We start from the raw sequence: 23,575 nt of genomic DNA, 5'->3' as shown, positions 1-23,575 counted from the left end.
TGGCGCTGGAGGGTGTGCAGAGGAGATTCACTAGGTTAATCCCAGAGCTGAAAGGGTTGGATTATGAGGAGAGGTTGAGTAGACTGGACTGTACTCGTTGGAATTTAGAAGGATGAGGGGGGATCTTATAGAAACATTTAAAATTATGAAGGGAATAGATGGATAGATGCGGGCAGGTTGTTTCCACTGGCGGGTGACAGCAGAACTAGGGGGCATAGCCTCAAAATAAGGGGAAGTAGATTTAGGACTGAGTTTAGGAGGAACTTCTTCACCCAAAGGGTTGTGAATCTATGGAATTCCTTGCCCAGTGAAGCAGTTGAGGCTCCTTCATTACATGTTTTTAAGGTAAAGATAGATAGTTTTTTGAAGAATAAAGGATTAAGGGTTATGGTGTTCGGGCCGGAAAGTGGAGCTGAGTCCACAAAAGATCAGCCATGATCTAATTGAATGGCGGAGCAGGCTCGAGGGGCCAGATGGCCTACTCCTGCTCCTAGTTCTTATGTTCTTATGTTCTAAAGGAAGATGGTTGCGATAGTTGGAGGTCAATCATCTCAGTTTCGGGACATCACTGCAGGAGCTCCTCAGGGTAGTATCCTAGGCCCAACCATCTTCAGTTGCTTCATCAATGACCTGCATTCTCATAAGGTCAGACGTGGGGATGTTTGCAGATGACTGCACAATGTTCAGCACCATTTGTGACTCCTCAGACACTGAAGTAGACCATGTCCAAATGAAGCAAAACCTGGACAATATACAGCCTTGAGCTGACAAATGGCAAGTAACACTCGCAGCACATAAATGCCGGGCAATCATCTCCCATAAGTGAGAATCAAACAATTGCCCCTTGACATGCAATGGCATTACTATCACTGAATCCCCACAATCAACATCCTGGGGGTTACCATTGATCACGAACTGAACTGGATTGGCCATATAAACACCGTGGCTACAAAAGCGGGCACGAGGCAAGGAATCCTACGATGAATAACTCATCTCACCTCCTGACACCCCCCCCCCCCCCCCCCAAAAGCCTGTCCACCATCCACAAGGCACAAGTCATGAACATGATGGGATACTCACCAGTTCCCTGGATGAATGCAGCATCAACAACACTCAAGAAGCTCAACACCATCCAGGGCAGAGCAGCCGTTTGATTTGCACCCTTTCCACAAGCATTCACTTCCTCCACCACTAATGCAGAGTGGCAGCCATGTGTACCATCTACAAGATACACTGCAGGATCTCACCAAGGCTCTTTCGACAACACTTTCATAGATTTCATAAAATTTATAGTGCAGTAGGAGGCAATTCGACCCTTGCAATGGGCACCCTACATAAGCCCACACTTCCACCCTATCCCCATAACCCAGTATCCCACTTAACCTTTTTGGGACACTAAGGGCAATTTCGCATGGTGAATCCACCTAGCCTGCACATCTTTGGACTGGAAGGAAACCGGACCACCTGGAGGAAACCCACGCTGACACAGGGAGAACATGCAAACTCCACACAGACAGTGACCAAAGCAGGAATCGAACCTGGGACCCTGGCGCTGTGAAGAAACAGTGCTAACCACTGTGCTAACGTGTCACCCATGACTGATGCCTGGGAACACCATCACATTGAGGTTCCCGTCCCAGTCACTCACCATCCTGACTTGGAAATATACTGTCGTTCCTCCTCTGTCACTGGGTCAAAATCCTGGAACTCCCTCCCTAACAGTACAGTAGTTGTACTATTAGAACTGCAACAGTTCAAGAAGGCAGCTCACCACCACTTTCTCAAGGACAATTAGGCAACAAATGCTGGCTGAGTAGTGAAGCCACATCCTGTAAACAAGGAATTTTAAAAAACTTCCCACTGTATCCTCCCTGCTACAGACAGTGGAGCAGATGGGTGCTGCCCATCTCAGCATTTTCAGGGGAAAACACCCCACCCATTGCTAATTCTTCAATAGAAGATTAAGTAATGTTATAATAACAGTCTTTATTGTCACAAGTAGGCTTACATTAACACTGCAATGAAATTACTGTGAAAATCGCCCAGTCGCCACGTTCCGGCATCTGTTCGCATACACAGAGGAAGAATTCAGAATGTCCAATTCATCGAACAAGACTTTTGTGGGAGAAAACCGGAGCACTCGGAGGAAACCCATGTAGACAAAGGGAGAACATGCAGACTCTGCACAGACAGTCGGCGAATTTCTCCGAAGACCTGCGTGACACCCATTTCCGGCGGCCAAAAGCGGTGCGGATGACTCCGGCGTCGGGGCCTTCTTTTAAGCCGTTAATCTCCGTTCCCGAAAGGGCCAGCAGCGGACTGACGCGATACGCGTCAGTTTCACCCGCTGCGGAAGTGGCTCGTTGAGAGGGGGGGGGGACCCGGCGTTGAGAGGAGGGGGGGGGGGGGGACCCGGCGTTGAGAGGAGAGGGGGGGTCCCAGCGTTGAGAGGAGAGGGGGGGACCCGGCGTTGAGAGGAGGGGGGGGGGGGAACCCGGCGTTGAGAGGAGAGGGGGGGGACCCGGCGTTGAGAGGAGAGGGGGGGGGACCCTGCGTTGAAGAAGAGGGGGGGGGACCCGGCGTTGAGAGGAGAGGGGCGGGGGGGACCCGGCGTTGAGAGGAGAGGGGCGGGGGGACCCGGCGTTGAGAGGAGAGGGGGGGGACCCGGCGTTGAGAGAGGGGGGGGGGGGACCCGCGTTGAGAGGAGAGGGGGGGTCCCGGCATTGAGAGGGGGGGTTGCGGCATTGAGAGGGGGGGGGGTTGCGGCGTTGGAGGGGGGTAGGGGTGGTGGGGGTAGGGGTGGTGGGGAGGGTGGTGGGGGAGGGGGGTAGGGGTGGTGAGGGGGTAGGGGCATTGGAGGGGGTAGGGGTGGTGGGGGGGGTTGGGGTAGGGGGCAGCGGCGTGCAGAGAGGGGGGGCGAGGATGCCCGGGGCCAATGCACCGTCACCCTCCCTCTGCACGCTGCTGCCCCCTACCCCAACCCCCCTCACCACCCCACCCCCTCCAACGCCGCTACCCCCCTCCAATGCCCCTACCCCCTCACCACCCCTACCTCCCTCCAACGCCCCTAAAACCCTCACCAACCCTATCCCCCTAACCAACCCTACCCCCTCCAACGCCCCTACCCCCCTCACCACCCCTACCCCCCTCCCCACCACCCCTACCCCCCCTCCCTCCCTCCCCATCACCCCTACCCCCCTCCCCATCACCCCTACCCCCCTCAAACGCTGCCCCCCCATCTCTCTCAACGCCGGTACCCCCCCGTCTCAATGCCGCAACCCCCTCCTCGCCGCAACCCCCCCCAACGCCGCAACCCCCCCTCAACGCCGCAACACCCACCCCTCACTGCCGCAACCCCCCCCCCTCAACGCCGCAACCCCCCCCTCAATGCCGCAACCCCCCCTCAACCCCCCCCCCTCAACCCCCCCCAAACTCAGGGACACTCTCTCTCCCCCCTCCCCTCCCCTCCCCCAAACGCCCCCCACACAAACGCCAGGACACTCTCTCTCTCCCCCCTCCCCCCCCCCCAAACGCCCCCCACACAAACGCCGGGACTCTCCCCCCCCCCCCCCCCCCCCCCCCGCACTCGCCCTAGGTCACTGAACGGCGTTAACCATCATCAATGGTTGACGCCGTTTTAAAGCTACTGCGTTTTTCGCCGACGTGACCCGTGGCCGCGCCGGCGGGACTTCGGCCCATCCGGCCCGGAGATTTGTTGAAAGTAAAAAATCAATGACATCCCGCCGGCGCCAGCTGTTTTCAGAGGCTGCCGGTGGGATTTGCACAACGCCGGTTTTTGGCCGCTCGGAGAATTAAAAACCCGGCGGGAGCGGGAATAACGCCGCCGCCGGACGATTCTCCGACCCTGCGTGGGGTCGGAGAATTTCACCCAGTGACCCATGAGGAAAAGGAAATATCTGTGTTATCATGGAGACCGTGTAAACTGTACAAAATGAAAATCCAGTAACTAGATTGAATATAATAATAATCTTTATTATTGTCACAAGTAGGCTTACAATAACACTGCAAGAAGTTACTGTGAAAAGCCCATAGTCGCCACATTCTGGTGCCTGTTCGGGTTTAAGAGGGAGAATTCAGAATGTCCAAATTACCAAATAGCACCTCTTTTCTGGGCATGTGGGAAGAAACCGGAGCACCCAGAGGAAACCTACACAGACACAGGGAGGACGAGCAGACTCCACACAGATAGTGACTCAAGCCGGAATCAAACCTGGGACCCTGGAGCTGTGAAGCAACAGTGCTAACAACTGTGCTACCGTGCTGCCCATATAAATAATGTGTCAGGATTCTCCATTAGGAACAAGTTGTAGATGACCATCATGCTCTTGGATTGTGCCCAGAAATTCTCTTCCTGCCATACGATCCTCCCCCAGTTTGTCCTTTCAGAGTTCCTGTTGGGTAAAGTTAAACACTCAGGTAGGATAGACAAAAATCTACAACAATGGGTTTAACACAAAGCTGATTTATTTGAGATATAATAACAGCACTTTTAATTATGATCATCAGAAGGAAAACACCATTTTCCAGCAGAAAGAAACACCAAAAGTCAAAATTACATGGTTTAGTCCAAGACGTGGTTAAAAGCAGCAATAACAGCAGAATCTCCCTGTTTACCCCGAACAGGCGCTGGAATGTGGCGACTCGGCGCTTTGCACAGTAACTTCATTGCAGTGTTAATTTAAGCCTACTTGTGACTAATGATTATTATAAAAAACGTTCCAGCAAATCTCCATCCCGCCCGCGATGATTTGCACAACCGGAAATATGACCCCAACAAATGGGATGAAGCCAAGTCTTTAAAAGGCAAAGACTTTATTTCAAATTGTTGCCAAGCTGTCAGGGAAAAGGTTAACTTCTTTGCTTGTTTACAGAAGGGAAGAGGAAACATTCACAAAGATTCCCATAGCTTGTGAGCTCCGAAACATAACTTCAATGCTGAAGTCTGTTTTCAGAGATTGAAACGTCTCACAGGGGTACAGCTCACTGTTGTGTTCAACCCAGCTCCTCCTCACTCTCTCACCATGACTGACACTGAGCATGCTAAGAGCACACACCCACACTGCACCTGCGCACTGGCCTCGTACACTCACTGATCGGGAACAGTCTGCAGCACGGGGGATTCTGGGTAACACAGCCATAGAGCAATTAGTAAACAGGAAGATTCTATTTCCCAGTCAGCAAAACAGAAGATCCACAGTTAGGCAAGATGCTGGGCATGAACACAATGAGAGGTTTGGGATACTTTATTTAATACAGAAGCACATTATTCTGATAAGATATAACTTAGACATGGGCAGCAAGCAGGCTAATCTACAGTATGTACAGTATTCACAACACCTGGGACACGGTAAATCATCTCATCAAACCAGTGATAGGTTTGTTTACTGTTCATAATTGTGACTGGATCACACTCACGATTCATGCAAAATGCAACTCCCCAGGTTTTTTGACCCACTCCCTGCAGACCCCTTTTCGCTCCAAGGGTCTTGACATCTGCCTTAGTCTTTATCCAGCCACGTATGTTCAGCTCACACTGCCCAACAACCAGCCTCTCCTGCACTGGGGCACAGGATTTCCATCACCAAAAATCCTTCCTGGTCCACCAGAAAGCACAACAGTGCCTACACTTCTTCAGGAAACTAAGGAATTTGGCATGTCCACACTGACTCTTACCAACTTTTACAGATGGACCATAGAAAGCATCCTATCTGGCTGCATCACAGCCTGGTATGGCACCTCTAGGCCAAGACCGCAAGAAACTTCAGAGAGTAGTGAACACAGCCCAGTCCATCACACAAACCTGCCTCCCATCCATTGACTCTATCCACACCTCCCACTGCCTTGGGAAAGCGGGCAGCATAATCAAAGACCCCTCCCACCCAGCTTACTCACTCTTCCAACTTCTTCCATCGGGCAGGAGATACAGAAGTCTGAGAACTCGCACGAACAGATTGAAAAGAGCTTCTTTCCCGCTATCACCAGACTCCTAAACAACCCTCTTATGCATTGATCTGATTAATACTCCACTCCTGTATGCTTCACTCAATGCCTTTGTCTATACATCATGTACCTTGTGTTGCCCTATTATGTATTTTCTTTCTAGTTTACTTTCTTTTCATGGACAAAATGATCTGTTTGAGCTGCTCGCAGAATAATAATTTTCACTCGGTGCACGTGACAATAAAATCTGATCCATATCGAGGGAGCAATCTGCCTCTCTTGCATTGGTGCACTGCATTTCTCTCATAACACAGTGGCACAGAAAGGTGACAGCACAAACAAAGGCACTCAACAATTGTATCTGTGCCAACTTTCTGCAACAGTCACAATCCCCTGTCATTGGCCCTCAACTCTGAAGATATTTTTCTCCTCAAAAGATGCGAACAGATGAGCAAGGAGCTGGAGTTGGCTATTCAGCCAGTCTGCTCCACCATTTAATAAGGTCATGGCTGATCTGACAGTAACAGATAGTTGTCCAATTCTCTTTTCAAGGCATCAACTGAATCTGCCTCCACCACATTTTGAGCAGTGCATTCATGATCCCACATGCAGCACAGAATGTTTCTATTCACATCGTAAGACATAGGAGCAGAATTAGGCCACACGGCCCATCGAATCTGCTCCGCCATTCAATCATGGCTGATATTTTTCTCATCTCCATTCTCCTGCCTTCTCCCCATAAACCCTGATCCCCTTATTGATCAACAACCTATCTATCTCTGTCTTAAAGCCACTCAGTGATTTGGCCTCCACGGCATTCTGTGGCAAAGACTTCCACAGATTCACCACCCTCTGGCTGAAGAAATTCCTCCTCATCTGTTTTAATCCTCCTCATCACCTGAGGAAGGAACTGTGCCCCTAAAGCTAGTGAGTCGAAACAAACCTGTTGGACTTTAACCTGGTGTCGTAAGACTTCTTACTCTGTTTTAAAGGATCGCCCCTTTAGTCTGAGATTGTGTCCTCTGCTTCTAGTTTTTCCTAGAAAGTGGAAACATCTTCTCCATGTCCACTCTACCCAGGCCTCGCAGGATACTGTAAGTTTTAATAAGATCCCCCCATATCCTTCTAAACTCCAAAGAGTACAGACCCAGAGTCCTCAACCGTTCCTCACACGACAAGCTCTTCATTCCAGGGATCATTCTTGTAAACCTCCTCTGGACCCTTTCAAGGCCAACACAGCCTTCCTTAGATACGGGGCCCAAAACTGCTCTTAGTACTGATCAGAGCCCTATATAGCCTCGGATGTACATCCCTGGTGTTGTATTCCAGCCCTCTCGACATGAATACATTGCATTTGCCTTCCTAACTGCCGACTGAACCTGCACATTAACCTTTTGTTTTTACATTTAAAAAAAAAATTTAGTACCCAATTAATTTGTTCCAATTAAGGGGCAATTTAGCGTGGCCAATCCACCTACACTGCACATCTTTGGGTTTGTGGGAGCAAAACCCACGCAAACACGGGGAGAATGTGCAACTCCACACGGACAGTGACCCAGAGCCGGGATCGAACCTGGGACCTCGGCGCCGTGAGCTGCAGTGCACCTGCACATTAACCTGAAGAGAATCTTGAACCAGGTCTCCCAAGTCCCTTTGCCCTAAATATGACTTGCTAGATCAAACGTCTATTGCAGATCCTGATCTTTAATGTGGTCAACTGCCTTTCCATTTGAGAACTGTTCAATAAAGTTGTTTGAATTATTAGAATTATTTGTAGCACGTGGAGCAGTGGTTAGCAGTGGGACTACAGCACTGAGGACCCGGGTTTCAATCCCGGCCCTGGGTCACTGTCCGTGTGGAGTTTGCACATTCTCCACGGTCTGCATGGGTTCACCTCCACAACCCAAAGATGTGCAGGTTAGGTGGATTGACCAGGCTAAATTGCCCCTGATTTGGAAAAAAAAACAATTGGTACTCTGAATTTTTTATTTTTTAAAGGATTATTTGTAGCTTCCCCACCAGATTTTTCCATTATCCTGAAGTGACCTTATTTTTATCGGGAGTTAACTGAAATGTGTTCCTAACCTCTCATTATCTAAATTTCCATTTACCACTTTTCTGTCCACCTGACCCAGTCCATGGCTTTCTCCCTCATTGTCTAAACACATCAGCAACTTTTGTATAATCCTGGTGTGTACATTTCAGTCTAAATCATTGATATATACCGGAAACTGTGGAGGCCCCACTGGAAACAGACGTCCAGCATCATTCAGTCCTGGATGTGACTAACAGCAGCAACAACAGCTGAATCCAACCCTGCTGTTGCCTGTGAACTTGCTGATGTCTGTGCAGGTTGTTTGACTGAGTTGAATCTCCTCCCACGCACAGAGCAGTTAAACAGCCTCTCCCCAGTACCGCTCCCACATGTAGGCTACACGGTAACACAGTGGTTAGCACGTTGATTCAAAGCTACAGGGTCCCAGAATGCCTGGCTTGGCTTACAGTCTGTGCGGATTTGCACATTCTCCCCATGTCTGTGTTGGTTTCCTCCGGGTGCTGCAGTTTCCCCCCACAAGTCCAAAAATGTGTAGATTAGATGGATTGGCCATGCTAAATTGCCCTGAGTGTCCAAAAAGGTTAGGTGGGGTTATGGGTTAGGTTGGAGGTATGGGCTTAAGTAAGGTACTCTTTCCAAGGGCCGTGTGCATTCGATGGGCCAAAATGCCCTCCTTCTGCACTGTAATTCTATGATTCTGTTTCAGTGTGAACTCGCTGGTGTTTCCGCAGATGCTGTTCACTTTTTAAATCTTTTTTCACAGTCAGAACATTAAAAGGTTTCTGACAATGTGAACAAGTTGGTGTGTCATCAGGTGGGATGACTGAGTAATTTCTGGTCACACACGGGGCAAGATTACGGCCTCTGCCCAGGGTGAATTCGCTGGTGTTGCAGGAGTTGGTGATGAACATGTGAATCCCTTCTCAACCACGAAGCAGGGATGGCCTCTCCCAGTTGTGAGTGCGTTGGTGTCTCAGTAAATCCTTGTTAGTTTTAAAACTCTTCTCACAGTCAGCACATTTAAAAGGTCTCTGATCAGAACGAACAAGGTTGGTGTGTCATGAGGTGTGATGACTGAGTGAATCCCTTCCCACACACGGAGCAGGTCAATGCTTTCTCCATGTGAGTGCGTTGATGCATCCGTAAACCTGTTCTGCTTTTAAAGCTCTTTTCACCAGTCAGCACATTTAAACGGTCTCTGGTCAGAGTGAACCTGGCGGTGGGCCGGAGGTTTGACGAAGCATTAATCTCTTCCCACATTCCAACAGGTGAATGGCCTCTCCCCAGTGTGAGTGCGTTGATGTAACAGTAAACTATTTCTGCTTTTTAAAGCTCGTTCCACAGTCAGCACATTGAACGGGTCTCTGATCAGTATGAACAGTTGGTGGCCAGGAGGATTGATATTGAGTGAATCCTTCCCACACACGGAGCAGATGAAATGGCCTCTCCCCAGTGTGAATATGTTGATGGTGTCCATAAATCCTTCTGCATTTAAAGCTCTTTCCACAGTCAGCACACTTAAACGGTCTCTGATCAGTATGAACAACTTTGTTGTGAGGAGGGATGATGACCGAGTGAATCCCTTCCCACATACGGAGCAGTGAAAGGCGTTTCCCCAGTGTGAATACGTTGATGAGTTTCCAATTCAGATGGGGATTGGCATCCCATCCCACAGTCCCCACATTCCACGGTTTTCTCCATGGTTATCAACAAGAAATCAGGTGTAGGTGGGATGCAGATTTGAGGTCACTATCAGATCAGCCGTGATGTTATTAAATGGTGGAACAGGCTCACAGGACTGAATGTCCTATAGCTGCTTCTGATTCTTGGTGCGAATGTCCTGTCTCTCCAACTTGGATCATCAGTTGAAGCCTGAGTACGGTGTCCTCCCTGATGTAAATTCTGTAATTCAATTTCATGCTGTGTGATTGGTTAAAGCACAGTTCGAGCTAACTGTGGAAAATTACTTAGATGTCTGTGTCTCGGTGCCTTTTCCAATCACAGGGATTTTTGAAATTATAATACAACCAGGCCATTCTGGCACAGATTCTGCTGCTGTCAATACTCGGCACATATCTCCGACTGTCAACCGATCAAATCTCAGCCTTTGAGCTGATTTTCGATTCCATTTTCTCTCATGTGCGTGTCCTGTTTCTTTTGAAAACATCTCAGCACTTTCCTCAACACCTTTCCGTGGTAATGAGTTGCACATTCGAACTGTGATAAATAATTTTGTCTGTAATTATTCATTGAATTGATTCGTAACTTTCTTGCATTTATGACTTGTTGTTTATTGATGGTCACTCTCAACATCGCCCCTCTCCAAACTACTGATAATTTAAAAGATTTATAGCAGGTCAATGCTTAATTTGTTGTTGTCGATAGAAAAAGGCCCCACTCCATTTAATCTTTCCTGAGAGCTGTAATCTCTCATTTTACACAAGTCATCACTGTTGATGCAGGATAGAATTCACAAAGATGACAAACCTTTCTGTTGGTTCAGTTTGTTGTGTGCAAATTCTCCAATTCTAACCCCCCGTAAAAGGAGTTTACAAAAGCCATCACTGTCAGTCCAGGATAGAACTTCTGAACAAGGCAATTCTATTTCTCTGGAACATTTTTTCCTCTCTTGTTCCGCCAAAGCTGTAAATCCCCGTCCCACAGACTCTCCCTCCTCCCTGGGCTGAAATCCAAACCCATCTCACCATTTCTTTCCTCCACTCCCAGTTTCCTGCAACCCAGGGAGCTGACAATGATGGTGAAGGGTTTGCCTCCAGCTCACAATGCCCGGGACTGATTGACGGCGGGTTCGGACCAATAGGAAGAGGTGGCGGGGCTGGAAGACCGAGCAAGGGCGGCTGGTCCTCCAGCCAATCAGAGGTGAATGGGAGGCGGAGCAAAGCCGGGGCTCTCGCTCCCTCCGCATGCGCCCGGCCACCCGGGCCTGTCTCGGGGAAAAAGCCCGAGCAGCTTTCATATTCGGGGTTTGGGGCCTCTGCGGAGTGTTTTATGAAGCTTCCCGCTGCACCCTACGGCTCCATCCCACCCTCAGAACTCACCAAACCGAATTTGACCGGCTCAAAATTTCCGCCCGACCACCCTAATCGTGAGACCTTAACGGTACTGCGCATGCTCCAGCTCACGTGGGAGACCAGGACTCTGCCCCGCCCTCCTTCACATACGATTGGTTGGAGGACTCGCTGCAACCACTCGGTCCTCCAGACCCGCCCCTCTCTTTCTGTTGGCCCAGAGATGCCGTCAATCACTCCCTGGGCATGGTGAGCTGGAGCATGCGCAGTGCCGATGCTGGACACAGACACTAAAGGAGATATTACGACAGGTGACCAAAAACTTGGTCAAAGAGGTGAGTTTTAGAGAGTCTGAAAGGAGGTAAGTGAGGTGGAGACTGGGAGGTTTAGGGAGGGAATTCAGTGCTTGGGGCCGAGGGAACTTAAAACCATGGCGGAGTAATTGGAATCGGGGGTGTACAAGAGTCCAGGATCAGAGCTGTGCAGATATCTCAGGGGTTGTGGAGCTGGAGGAGATGACAGACACGGGGAGAGATGAGGCCATGGAGGGATTTGAAAACGAGGGTGAGAACTGACTGGGAACAAATGCAAGTCTTAGAGCACAGGGATCATGGTGGAAAGGAACTTACTGTGAATTAAGACATGGATGGCAGACTTTTGGATGGCTTTAAGTTCACAAAGGTAGAATGTGGGAGAGCAGCCAGGTATGTAATGGAATTGTTGAATCGGGAGGTGACGAATGCATGACCAAGGTTTCAGCCCAGTCACACAGACACAGGAGAGAGGCTGGATAATGTAACGGATACTGTAAAGTAGGTGCAAACGGGCAGTCTTTGTGATAGCACAGGCATGAGTCCAAATATGTGCAGGTTAGGTGGATTGGCTATGCTAAATTGCCAAAGTGTCCAAAAAGGTTAGGTGTGGTTCCTGGGGTATGGGGATAGGATGGAGGTGTGGGGTTAGGTAGGCAGCCTTCAGAACGTACGGCAATGCAGTATCGCCAAGCAGAAACTGATAGCCAAGTTCTGCATGCATGGGTAGACCCTCAACCGGGACTTTGGATTCATGTCGCATTAAATTCACCCCGCATCATCTGGTCTGGGCGTTGAAAATCCTATCAACTGTGCTGGCTTGAGACAATTCACATCTCTTTAACCTGTGATTATCCCTCTCTCCAGTTGCACCATCTGGACCTGCAAAGATTTAATTACCTACAAAGACTCGCATTCGAAGTATCATCTTGAATCACTAAATTTGTCTATATATGTGGTTGTGGAACCCACCTCTTCATTCACCTGAGGAAGGAGCTGTGCTCCGAAAGCTAGTGATTCAACACAAACCTATTGGACTTTAACCTGGTGTTGTCAGACTTCCTACTGTGCCCACCCCACTCCAATGCCGGCATCTCCACATCTAGACCAGTAAAGCAGAGAACCAGGCTGAAGCTCCGGGGATCAGGATTCCACATGGCAGATTAACGCAGCAACCCAATTCAAGGGCAATTCAGGATGGGTGTAAATGAATAATGAAAATGTCAATCATGTAACTTTTCCATACACGGAAATGAATCGGGTTTGATGTTTCTGAGCGGTTTTAAAGCGAGGCCCTTTGAGCAAACATGATCATCACTACACTACAGAAACAGGGAACAGCGCTTCGTGCACTGACCAAGAACAGTAAACAGTGCATCCTTATTGCACTGAAGAACCTTCTATTGTGGAAGTACAATTTGACTGAAAATTAGGCAATTGGTGGAGAAATTGACCTGACTTTTGAATCATAAAATGCCACAGCACATTAGAAAACCATTCACAACTAACACATGTGAACTCTGACTGCGATTCCTGCCAGTCTCCATCGCAGAGTAGTTTGCAGGGTATCATTTGGAACTTTGCGGGTGTCAGGTAATGCATTTGTTTAACTATTGAACAATAAATAACAATGATACAACTTATCTGTAAATTTAGATGAGTAACGTCAATAATGTTTTGAATAATAATAATGAGGGACACTTAGTGTGTGAGGAGACGTGATAATCAGGGGGGGGTGGGGGGGGGTTGTTGGGTTACGGGTATAGGGTGGATACGTGGGTGTGAGTAGGGTGATGATTGCTCGGCACAACATTGAGGGCCGAAGGGCCTGTTCTGTGCTGTTCTATGTTCTAATATTCACAGAATTCTCCGAAAGAATTTTGAGGCCAAATATATATCTAATAAGTGGGATTCAGATGATATGCAGAAACAAACGCATGTTATCCAAACATCCCTCAAACTAAGCAAGAAGAATTCAATGTTCCTGCACAGTTTTGAATGGAGGATCTTTCGCGAGTTAGATGAACATGTTAACCACTACACCACAGAAACAGGCAGCAGCGGAGCAGCCAATGGACCTATGCTATGTTCAACTGCAGTATCTTGCTGCAGCTTCTGATGGATAGGCTGAGAGGCCATGTCACTTATTATCCTCCTCCACCTTCCCCACATGTTTATTTCCAGCAACTTATTTTCATTTCTTCCATCGATCTGTTTTTCCTCCACCATTGTCCCCCCCTCCCCCCTTGGACAATCTGCTCCCTGTTCCTAGTCTTCCTTTCACTCACTGCTAACTTTTATTCTGCCGTTAAGATTCTAATCTCTTAACGCGCCACTGTCAGCACTGTTCTTAGCTTTTATTACCCCGACTTACATTCCCTTTTTCTTTCTGTCATTTTAGTCATTCTCCACCTATCCCTGGCCCTCTACCCAGCCCCACATCTCCACAAGCTCCCTGCCCTCCCACCCCATCCACTGTCCACCCACAATAGTCTAAACCTGACCCTATTTGCAGTTCTCCAGCTTTGACAAAGAGTCACCCAGACTCAAAACGACAGCTGCCATCTCTCTCCACAGAGGCTGTCAGACCTGCTGAGATTGTCCAATATTTTCTGTTTTTGTTTCCGATTGAACAATCCGCAGTAAGTTGCTTTTATCTCACAATTAGACATGATTGAGACAGTTATGTTCATCTGCATCTGTAAGTACATTAAATTCTGTTGTGGTTGAACAAACTGCCAATATCGGAACTGTGTCAAAGCAGGAAATTCTTTATCATCTCACTGCTTCTTGAAAATGCAGCACTTCAGACTTTGCTGAATCAATTTTTGTGGCTGATGTGAGACCAGATCTCCTATTCCTCTCACATACGAGATTCAGGTAATATTCAGGGACAAACGGATGTTGTGGAAAGTTTTCCTCGGACTCAATGAGAAGCATTTAATGCTTCTGGCAGTTTCAAACCGGGGACCTTTCACGTGTTAGGTGACTGCAATAACCCCTACTCTACACAGCTGGCATCCAGGCTTTTCACAGTAACTTCATTGAAGCCTACTCGTGACAATAAGCGATTTTCACTTTTTCACTTTCACTGGACCCAATGGACTTGTGCAACATTCAACTGCACAGTCTTGCTGCAGCTTTCAATGGGCAGCACAAGTGGATAGCACTGTGGCTTCACAGCGCCAGGGTCTCAGGTTCGATTCCCTGCTGGGTCACTGTCTGTGCGGAGTGTGCACGCTCTTCCCGTGTCTGCGTGGGTTTCCTCCAGGTGCTCTGGTTTCCTCCCACAGCCAAAGATGTGCAGGTTTGATGGATTGGCCATGCTAAATTGCCCTTAATGTCCACAAAGGTTAGGAGGGGTTATTGGGTTCTGGGATCGGGTGGAAGTGAGGGCTTAAATGAGTCGGTACATACCCGATGGGCTGAATGGCCTCCTTCTGCACTGTATGCTCTAATGGTTCAGCTGAGAAGCCGTGTCACTGATTACATGAAGACAACTGTTTCTTTAAAACAGACGTCTCAAGTTGTAAGACTGTAAGATATAAAACTGATATTGAACTTAAGCATTTGTTCAGCAAACATCCAACGGAACAATGCTCTCTGTTCAATCATTAATGCATCATTCTTATCTTCCTACAGAAAATTTCCCCTTAATTTTACTCAATATTTGTTTCATTATTCAATGTTCAACATCAGTATATTTATTTGTTACATATGACTTCATTTTGAATTGAACAGATCTCGAGTCTTCACTCTGAATAACTCTGAAATATAAACCATTGAATTGCAAACATGACTGACCAAGAAAGCGTTTCACTGGGTAATACAAATCCCATGAATCTTTGTTAACACTGACCACAGACAGCTTTTAAACAAAGTCAAATATAATTAAATGGAAGTGAATTGAGAATTATGTGTTGCTTATATTTGACTCCTGTGTTTTGGTGTGAAACATTCTGCAGCCTAAATCCCGTTCATGCATAAGAGAGGGGCGACAGCAAATCCGCACTGAGCCTGGATTTCCTCATCTCCCTGATTGGCTTTTCCTGTTTCTCCGTCATGAAGGCTGAATTTTTCAAAAAGATGGCTCAGTTAAATCTCTGTCATTTCCTCCAATTCAGTGACAGTATTGTTTGTGTCTGTCTATATGAGTATACATTACCATTAGAAATGTTTTGGATGGCGATTAAAATATTAATCGGTGTCTACAAAGCCATTAAATTATTTTGTGAACTGAGCAAACTGCCAAGATCCGCACTTTGTTTTTTCATGTGTGGAACGATCTGTCTGGACTGTACGCAGAACAATACTTTTCACTGTACCTCGGTACACGTGACAAATCAAATCCAATCAAAGAGACAGTTTCTTACTCATCTTCTGATTGAACAATGAGCCTTCTTAAGAATTATTCATTCATGGGAGGTGGGGGTCACTGGCTGGACCAGCATTTACTGCTCATTCCAATTGCCCCTGAACTGTGTGTCTTGTGAGGCTATTTCGGAGAGCACTTACAAATCAACCACGACATTGCTGTGGATTTGGAGTCACATGTAGGCCAGGCCACGTAAGAAGAACAGATTTCCTGAAGAACATTAGTTCATGGATTTTTACAACAATCAACAGTGTTATCATTAAACTTACAGTTCGAGACTTTTAGTCAATTTCACCATCTGTCAAAGGCAGATTCGATCCCAGATCCCCAGAGCATTAACCTGGGTCTCTGGATTACTAGCCCACTAACAATATCATTACACCAATGCTTAGTCCACATATTCTTGACAGAATATGATGCCTAATGATGTGTTCTGTGATCTTTTCTTGCAATGCTTCCACAGAACTGTTGGTGACTTAGGCAGAACGATGATTTATTAATGTACACGTGGTAAGGTAACGATCAGAATGCTGTACAGACTAAGTTATCACAGAGTTACATTAGACTCTCTTGGAACTACCCTTATGTGCGACTGGCCTCGTGTATGCCTGACAACCTTCTGCTGGTAGCAGGATGTCACCCGACTGATGCCTGACGCCAACTACTGGTGGGAGGTCACACTGCTGAGTACATGTAATAATATATACAGGCTTATCACCACATCTCGTAACTTCTCAAAATTATTGAGTAATTTATTTTATCAAACAAATTCTGATAGCTCTGCAGTTTCTGGAAACATTTTGGTTGATCATGTTATTTTTTAAAATAAAGACCGAGCCTTTTCAAGATAATTACCCAATACACCAATTCCCTGATCATAATCAATATTCACTACTGAATAGACTTGAATTTAATTATTGTATTTTGCTATGAAATCAATACATAGTTAATATAGAAAAGGTGCAGAAGGGGAAATGGCTGCAAGAAACCACATGTTGGAGGTATAAAAGGGCTTCCTTGACCTTGTTACTGATGACAGTGAATACACTATGAAAATAACAATTTTAAAACTAAATGTGATTACAGATGTGTACTTACAGCTTCCTCCATTACAACAGTGAATATGGTTCAAAAGTACTCCATTGGCTTTAAAACACTATAAGAGGTCCAGTGGAAGTGAGAGGTTTTATAGAAATGTACATTTATTCTAATTGTCCGCAAACTAAGATCTATTACACTCGGTAACCTCACCAGAATCATTGATGAAGACTGAGTCTTAATTTTGTGTAATAACCAACACAGTGCTGGATCTCCCATTGGATCGATCCAGGTCCCGGATGGGTAGGAGGCCGGCAGCGGCTAAGGTATTGAGTGGGTTTATGGGAGGGGTGGATCCCTGGAGGTTTGCGAGGCCAAAGGCCAGGGAGTACTCGTTTTCTCCCACGTGCATAAGGCCTATTCCAGGATTGAATTTTTTTGTCCTGAGCAGGGGGCTGGTTTCAAGGGTGGAGGATGCTGAATACTCTGCCATAGCCATTTCGGATCATGCCCCGCACTGGGTGGACCTCGGGCTGGGGGAGGAGAGGGACCAGCATCCGCTCTGGTGCTTGGAGGTGGGGCTGCTGGCAGATGAGGAGGTGGCCGGGAGGGTTCGGGGGTGTATCATGAGGTACCTTGAGGCCAACAATAACGGGGAGGTCCGAGTGGGGATGGTCTGGGAGGCATTAAAGGCGGTGATTAGAGGGGAGTTGATTTTCATCCGAACCCATAGGGAGAGGGGAGAGCAGAGGGAGAGGGACAGATTAGTGGGGGAGATGGTGAGGGTGGACAGGAGATATGCGGAGGCTCCGGAGAAGGGGGAGCAGCGTAGCCTTCAAGCCAGGTTCAATCTACTGACCACCAGAAAGGCGGAAGCTCAGTGGAGGAAAGCACAGGGAACGGTGTATGAATACGGGGAGAAGGCGAGTAGGATGCTGGCACACCAGCTCCGAAAGCGAGACGCAGCCAGGGAGATTGGGGGAGTGAAGGATAGAGATGGGAAGGTGGTGCGGAGGGGGGCGGACGTTAATGGGGTCTTTAGGGACTTTTATGGGGAATTGTACCGGTCTGAACCCAGGTGGAGGGGGGGGGGGGGGGGGGGGGAATGGGGCGCTTCTTGGACAAGCTGCGATATCCGAAGGTGGAGACGGGACATGTGGAGGGACTGGGGGCGCCGATTGAGCTGGAGGAGCTGGTTAAAGGGATAGGGAACATGCAGTCGGGGAAGGCGCCGGGACCGGATGGGTTTCCGGCCGAATTTTATAAAATGTATGCGGACCTGTTGGTCCGGACCTTTAACGAGGCAAGGGAGGGGGGGTGGGGGGGGGGGGGGGCTTTGCCCCAACTATGTCACGGGCGCTGATTTCCTTGATCCTTAAGCAGGACAAGGACCCTCTGCAGTGTGGGTCATATAGGCCGATCTCGCTGCTAAATGTAGATGCCAAGCTGTTGGCAAAGATCTTAGCTACAAGGATAGAGGATTGTGTGCCGGTGGTCATTCACGAGGACCAGATGGGGTTTGTAAAGGGAAGGTAGTTGAATACCAACATACGAAGGCTTCTGAATGTCATTATGATGCCGGCTGTGGAAGGGGAGGCGGAGACAGTAGTGGCATTAGACGCGGATAGGCCTTTGATAGGGTTGAGTGGGGGTATCTGTGGGAGGTGTTGGAAAGGTTTGGGTTTGGGGGAGGGGTTTGTCCGGTGGGTGAGGCTGCTTTATGAGGCCCCGATGGCGAGTGTAGCCACGAATAGGAGGAGGTCGGAGTATTTTCGGCTGCACCGGGGGACGAGACAGGGGTGTCCCCTGTCCCCCTTGCTCTTTGCGTTGGCAATTGAGCCCCTGGCCATGGCGTTGAGGGAGCCGGGGAACTGGAGGGGCCTGGTGCGGGGTGGGGAGGAGCATCGAGTGTCGCTTTATGCGGACGACCTGTTGCTGTATGTGGCGGACCCGGTGGGGGGAATGCCGGAGGTGATGAGGATTCTCGGCGAATTTGGGGGTTTTTCTGGGTATAAGCTCAACCTGGGTAAGAGCGAGCTGTTTGTGGTGCACCCGGGGGATCAGGAGGAGGGGATTGGTAGGCTCCCACTGAAGCAGGCAGGGAGGAGCTTTAGGTACCTGGGAGTCCAGGTGGCTAGGAGCTGGGGTGCCCTGCATAAGCTCAACCTCATAAGGTTGGTGGAGCAAATGGAGGAGGAGTTTAAAAGGTGGGATATGTTACCGCTGTGGCTGGCGGGTAGGGTGCAGTCCGTCAAGATGACGGTGCTCCCAACGTTTTGTTCCAGTGCCTCCCCATCCTTATCCCGAAGGCCTTTTTTAGGAGAGTGAACAGGACTTTTACGGGATTTGTATGGGCGAATGGGACTCAGAGGGTGAGAAGGGTGTTTTTGGAGCGGGGCAGGGATTGGGGGGGGGGGGGGGGGGGAAGACTGGTGCTGCCAACCTCTGTGGGTACTATTGGGCTGACAACTCAGCGATGGTGCGTAAGTGGGTAATGGACGGGGAAGGGGCAGCATGGAAGAGGATGGAGATGGCGTCCTGTGTCGACACGAGCCTGGAGGCGCTGGTAACGGCACCGTTGCTGCTCCCTCCAACGAGGTATACCACGAGCCCGGTGGTGGCGGCTACCCTCAACATTTGGGGGCAATGGAGACGGCATAGGGCGGAGGTGGGGGGCTCAATGGAGTCCCCGATACGGGTGAACCACCGGTTTGTTCCAGGGAGCATCGATGGCGGATTTCTGGGCTGGCACAGGGTAGGTATTAGGAGGTTGAGGGATCTGTTTGTGGATGGGAGGTTCGCGAGCCTGGGTGAGTTAGAGGGGACATTTGGGCTCCCCCCGGGGAACATGTTTAGGTACATGCAGGTTAGGGCGTTTGCCAGGCGGCAGGTGGAGGGGTTCCCTCTGTTGCCCCCACGTGGGGTACGGGACAGGGTGCTCTCGGGGGTGTGGGTTGGAGGAAGGAGGATTTCGGACGTATACCGGGTAATGCAGGAGGTAGACGAGGCCTCGGTGGAGGAACTGAAGGGTAAATGGGAAGAGGAGCTGGGTGAGGAGATTGAGGAGGGGACATGGGCGGATGCCCTGGAAAGGGAGAATTCCTCCTCTTCCTGTGCGAGGCTTAGCCTCATACAGTTCAAGGTGCTGCACAGGGCCCACACGAATGGGACGAGGATGAGTAGGTTTTTCGGGGGCGAAGACAGGTGTGCTAGGTGCTCGGGGAGCCCAGCGAACCACGCCCATATGTTTTGGGTATGCCCAGCGCTGGGGGAGTTTTGGATGAGGGTAGCAAGGAAGGTGTCGAGGGTGGTAGGATCCAGGGTCAAGCCAGGTTGGGTACTCGATTGTTTTCCCTAGAGAGATGGAGGCGGAGGGGTGACCTGATAAAAGTTTATAAAATTATTAGGGGTACAGAGTGAACAGTGCAGAAATGGCAATTACAAGGGGGCACAAATTCAAAGTGAGGGGGAAAAAGGTTCAGTGGAGATGTGTGGGGGAAGCTTTTTACACAAAGGGTGGTGGTGGCTTGGAATGCACTGCCAAGTGAGGTGGTTGAGGCAGATACGTTAGCGACCTTTAAGACTTATCTGGATAGGCACATGAACACACGGGGTATAGAAGGATACAGGCGGTTGGTCTAGACTCTAGATAGAACACGTGATCGGCGCAGGTTTGGAGGGCCGAAGGGCCTGTTCCTGTGCTGTATTATTCTTTGTTCTATACAGGGCCTTGGCGAGGCCATAGCTGGAATATTGTGAGCAGTTTTGGTCTCCTTATCTGAGGAAGGATGTTCTTGCTCTAGAGGGAGTGCAGCGAAGGTTTACCAGACTGATTCCTGGGATGGTGGGACTGACGTATGAGAGATTGAATCAGTTAGGATTGTATTCACTGGAGTTCAGAAGAATGGGGCATCTTATAGAAACCTACAATATTCTAACAGGATTTGATTGGGTAGATGCAGGAAAGATTTTCCCGATGGTGGGAGTGTACAGAACCAGAGGTCACAGTCTGAGGATACGGGGTGGACCATTTAGACAGAGATGAGGAAACATTTCTTCACCCAGAGAGTGGTGAGTCTGTGGGATTTGTTACCACAGGAAATAGTTGAGGCCAATACCTTGCATATTTTCAAGAAGCAGTTAGATACAGCACTGAGGGCAAAGGGGATCAAAGGATATGGAGGGGAAATCGGGATTAGGCTGTGGAGTTGGATGATAAACTATGATCATAATGAATGGCAGAGCAGGTGCAAAGGGCCAAATTATCTCTTCCTGCTCCTATTTTCTATGTAATCCCTTCCCACACTAAGAGCAGGTGAATGGCTTTTCCCCAGTGTGAACTCGCTGGTGTGTCTGCAGACTGGATAACTGTGTGAATCCATTCCCACAGAGGGAGCAGGTGAATGGCTTCTCCCCAGTGTGAACTCGCTGATGTCTCTGCAGGATGGATGGATCAATAAATCCCTTCCCACACTGAGAGCAGGTGAACGGCCTCTCCTCGGTGTGAACTCGCTGATGTGTCTTCAGGTGAGACAACTGAGTGAATCCCTTCTCACACTGAGAGCAGGTGAACGGCCTCTCCCCATTGTGACTGCGTCGATGATACTCCAGCTTCGATGGGGTTCTGAATCCCTTCCCACAGTCAGCACATTCCATTGTTTCTCCATGTTTTGGGTCTCGCCGTGTCTCTCCAGATTGGACAGTCAGTGGAAGCCTTGTCTACACACAGAACATGTGCACTGTCTCTCCCAACAGAGAATGGTGTGATGTTTTTTCAGGCTGTGTAACTGGTTGAAGCTATTTCCAGTCAGTTCACTGGAACTCTCTCACTCGGGTGTGTGTTGTGTGGGTCTCGGTGCTTTTCCCGTCACACTGATGTTTGAAACCTTTAGAAGCCGACAGATCGGACAAACATTTCTCCTTCTCACAATAGTATTCAGATCAGAAGGAATTGAGTGTGTTTGTCACAACAAGATGTGCAGTTTGAGATTTCTGTCCATAATTCCTCCTCTTCCAATTTCCTTTAAAAACAATTTGCAAAAGTCATCATTGTTAGTACACGATGAAATTTCAGAACAGCCAATTCTAGTTCCTCTGGAACATTATTTCCTCTCTTGTTCTCCAAAAGCTGTAAATCTCCGTCCCACACAATCTCCCTCCATTCTCACTATGCTGTATCTAATATTCACCCTCCCAATTCTCCTGAAGGTGCTGGTTCATGTTGATCGACAGATGCAAGCTCAGCTCACTGCTTCCTGACCAGGACACAGAGATTAGAATGCGAGTAAGAGTAGGCCATTCAGCCCACTGAGTCTGCACAACCATTTAATGAGATCCTTGGCCGATCTACCTCAGCACCATTCTCCCACACGATCCCCATATCCTTCAATATCTAGAAACCTGTCAATATTTGTCTTGAACATACCTGATGACTGAGGCTGCACATTCCTCTGGGGTAGAGAATTCCAAAGCTTCACCACATGCTCGAGTGAAGAGATCCCTCCTCATCTCATCTTTATCTCTATTTTCCTACCTGTTCCCCATAACCCTTAACTCCATTGCTAATAAAACATCTGTCTAACTTGTGCTTCAATATATTCAATGACCCCCAGATACAACTGGTCCCTGTGGAAGAGAAGTCTAAAGACTATCAACCCTCTGAGGGAAGAGATGACTGGAAATCTATAATGTAGCTACAGTCTTATATTGCAAGGCGAGAAATAATAATAAATATAACTTATTACAGAACCGTAAATAATATATCTAATCTGTACCATGTAACATATCTCTGTCCATTATTCATTTAATTGCCCTGAAATGTCAGCCATCTCTTGGGGAACCTACACATTTAATTGTGAACATTAGGAAAGAGACCATCCTTTTCTCCAGACAAATAAATATGTCAAGCTGAGGGAGAGACCTGGACCACAAGGGAGAACAATAAATCAGAGGTCTCTCCGATGGCAAGGAAGGAAACCCTGGCAGGTGGGCGGGGAGGATTCACAAAAACCCGCTGGAGGTCCCAAACCCTCAATTAGGCCCATTGATTTTATTGTCAGTCTGCAGACAGGAACTGGAGAACTGAACCCAGGCAGAGGAGAGGGAGGGAGAAAACTGGGAGTAGAGGAAAGAAATGGTGCAGAAGGGCAGCATGGTGGCACAGTAGTTAGCACTATTGCCTCATGGCGCCGAGGTCCCAGGTTCCATCCCGGCTCTGGGTCACTGTCCGTGTGCAGTTTGCTCATTTTCCCCGTGTTTGCGAGGGTTTCTTCCCACAACCTAAAGATGTGCAGGGTAGGTGGATTGGCCACACTAAATTGCCCCTGAATTGGAAAAAATGAATTGGGTACTCTAAATTTAAAAAAAAAGAAACGGTAGATGGGTTTGGATTTCAGCCGAGGGAGGAGGGAGAGTGTGTGGGACGGGGATTTACAGCTTTGGGGAACAAGAGAGGAAAACATTTTCCAGAGAAACTGGAATTGCCTGTTCAGAATTTCTATCCTGGACTGACAGTGATGGCTTTTGTAAACTCCTTTTATAGGGGGTTAGAAGGGGAGGATTTACAGATGGAGACTCAAATCAAACTTCACATCAAGATTTAACAGAGTCACTCCATCCAACAGGACGCGAATATCATTGACCTGTGAATGTGGAAGAAGAAATGTTTGTCTGGTCTGTCCGTAGGGAAAGATTTTCCAAGATCAGTGTGACTGTAAGAAAACCCGATACACACACACTCGACTTGAATGAGTGTTCCAGTGAACTGACTGTGGAAAGAGCTTTAACCAGTTACGCAGTCTGAAAA

The 23,575-nt window shown here is 48.4% G+C and overlaps 1 long non-coding RNA gene across 1 annotated transcript; it reads left to right on the top strand.

The window, feature by feature from the left end:
- Nucleotides 1–11,332: 11,332 nt before the first annotated feature.
- On the top strand, nucleotides 11,333–12,996 carry LOC119961558. Its single transcript, XR_005459678.1, has 2 exons — nucleotides 11,333–11,381; nucleotides 12,225–12,996. It is a non-coding gene; the product is annotated as an uncharacterized LOC119961558 (long non-coding RNA).
- The last annotated feature ends 10,579 nt before the right edge of the window (nucleotides 12,997–23,575 follow it).

This window comes from Scyliorhinus canicula, unplaced genomic scaffold, assembly GCF_902713615.1.
Source record: "Scyliorhinus canicula unplaced genomic scaffold, sScyCan1.1, whole genome shotgun sequence".
Taxonomy (NCBI): domain Eukaryota; kingdom Metazoa; phylum Chordata; class Chondrichthyes; order Carcharhiniformes; family Scyliorhinidae; genus Scyliorhinus; species Scyliorhinus canicula.
The sequence above is the reverse complement of the archived record's forward strand: the minus strand, read 5'-3'. Positions and strand labels throughout refer to the sequence as shown.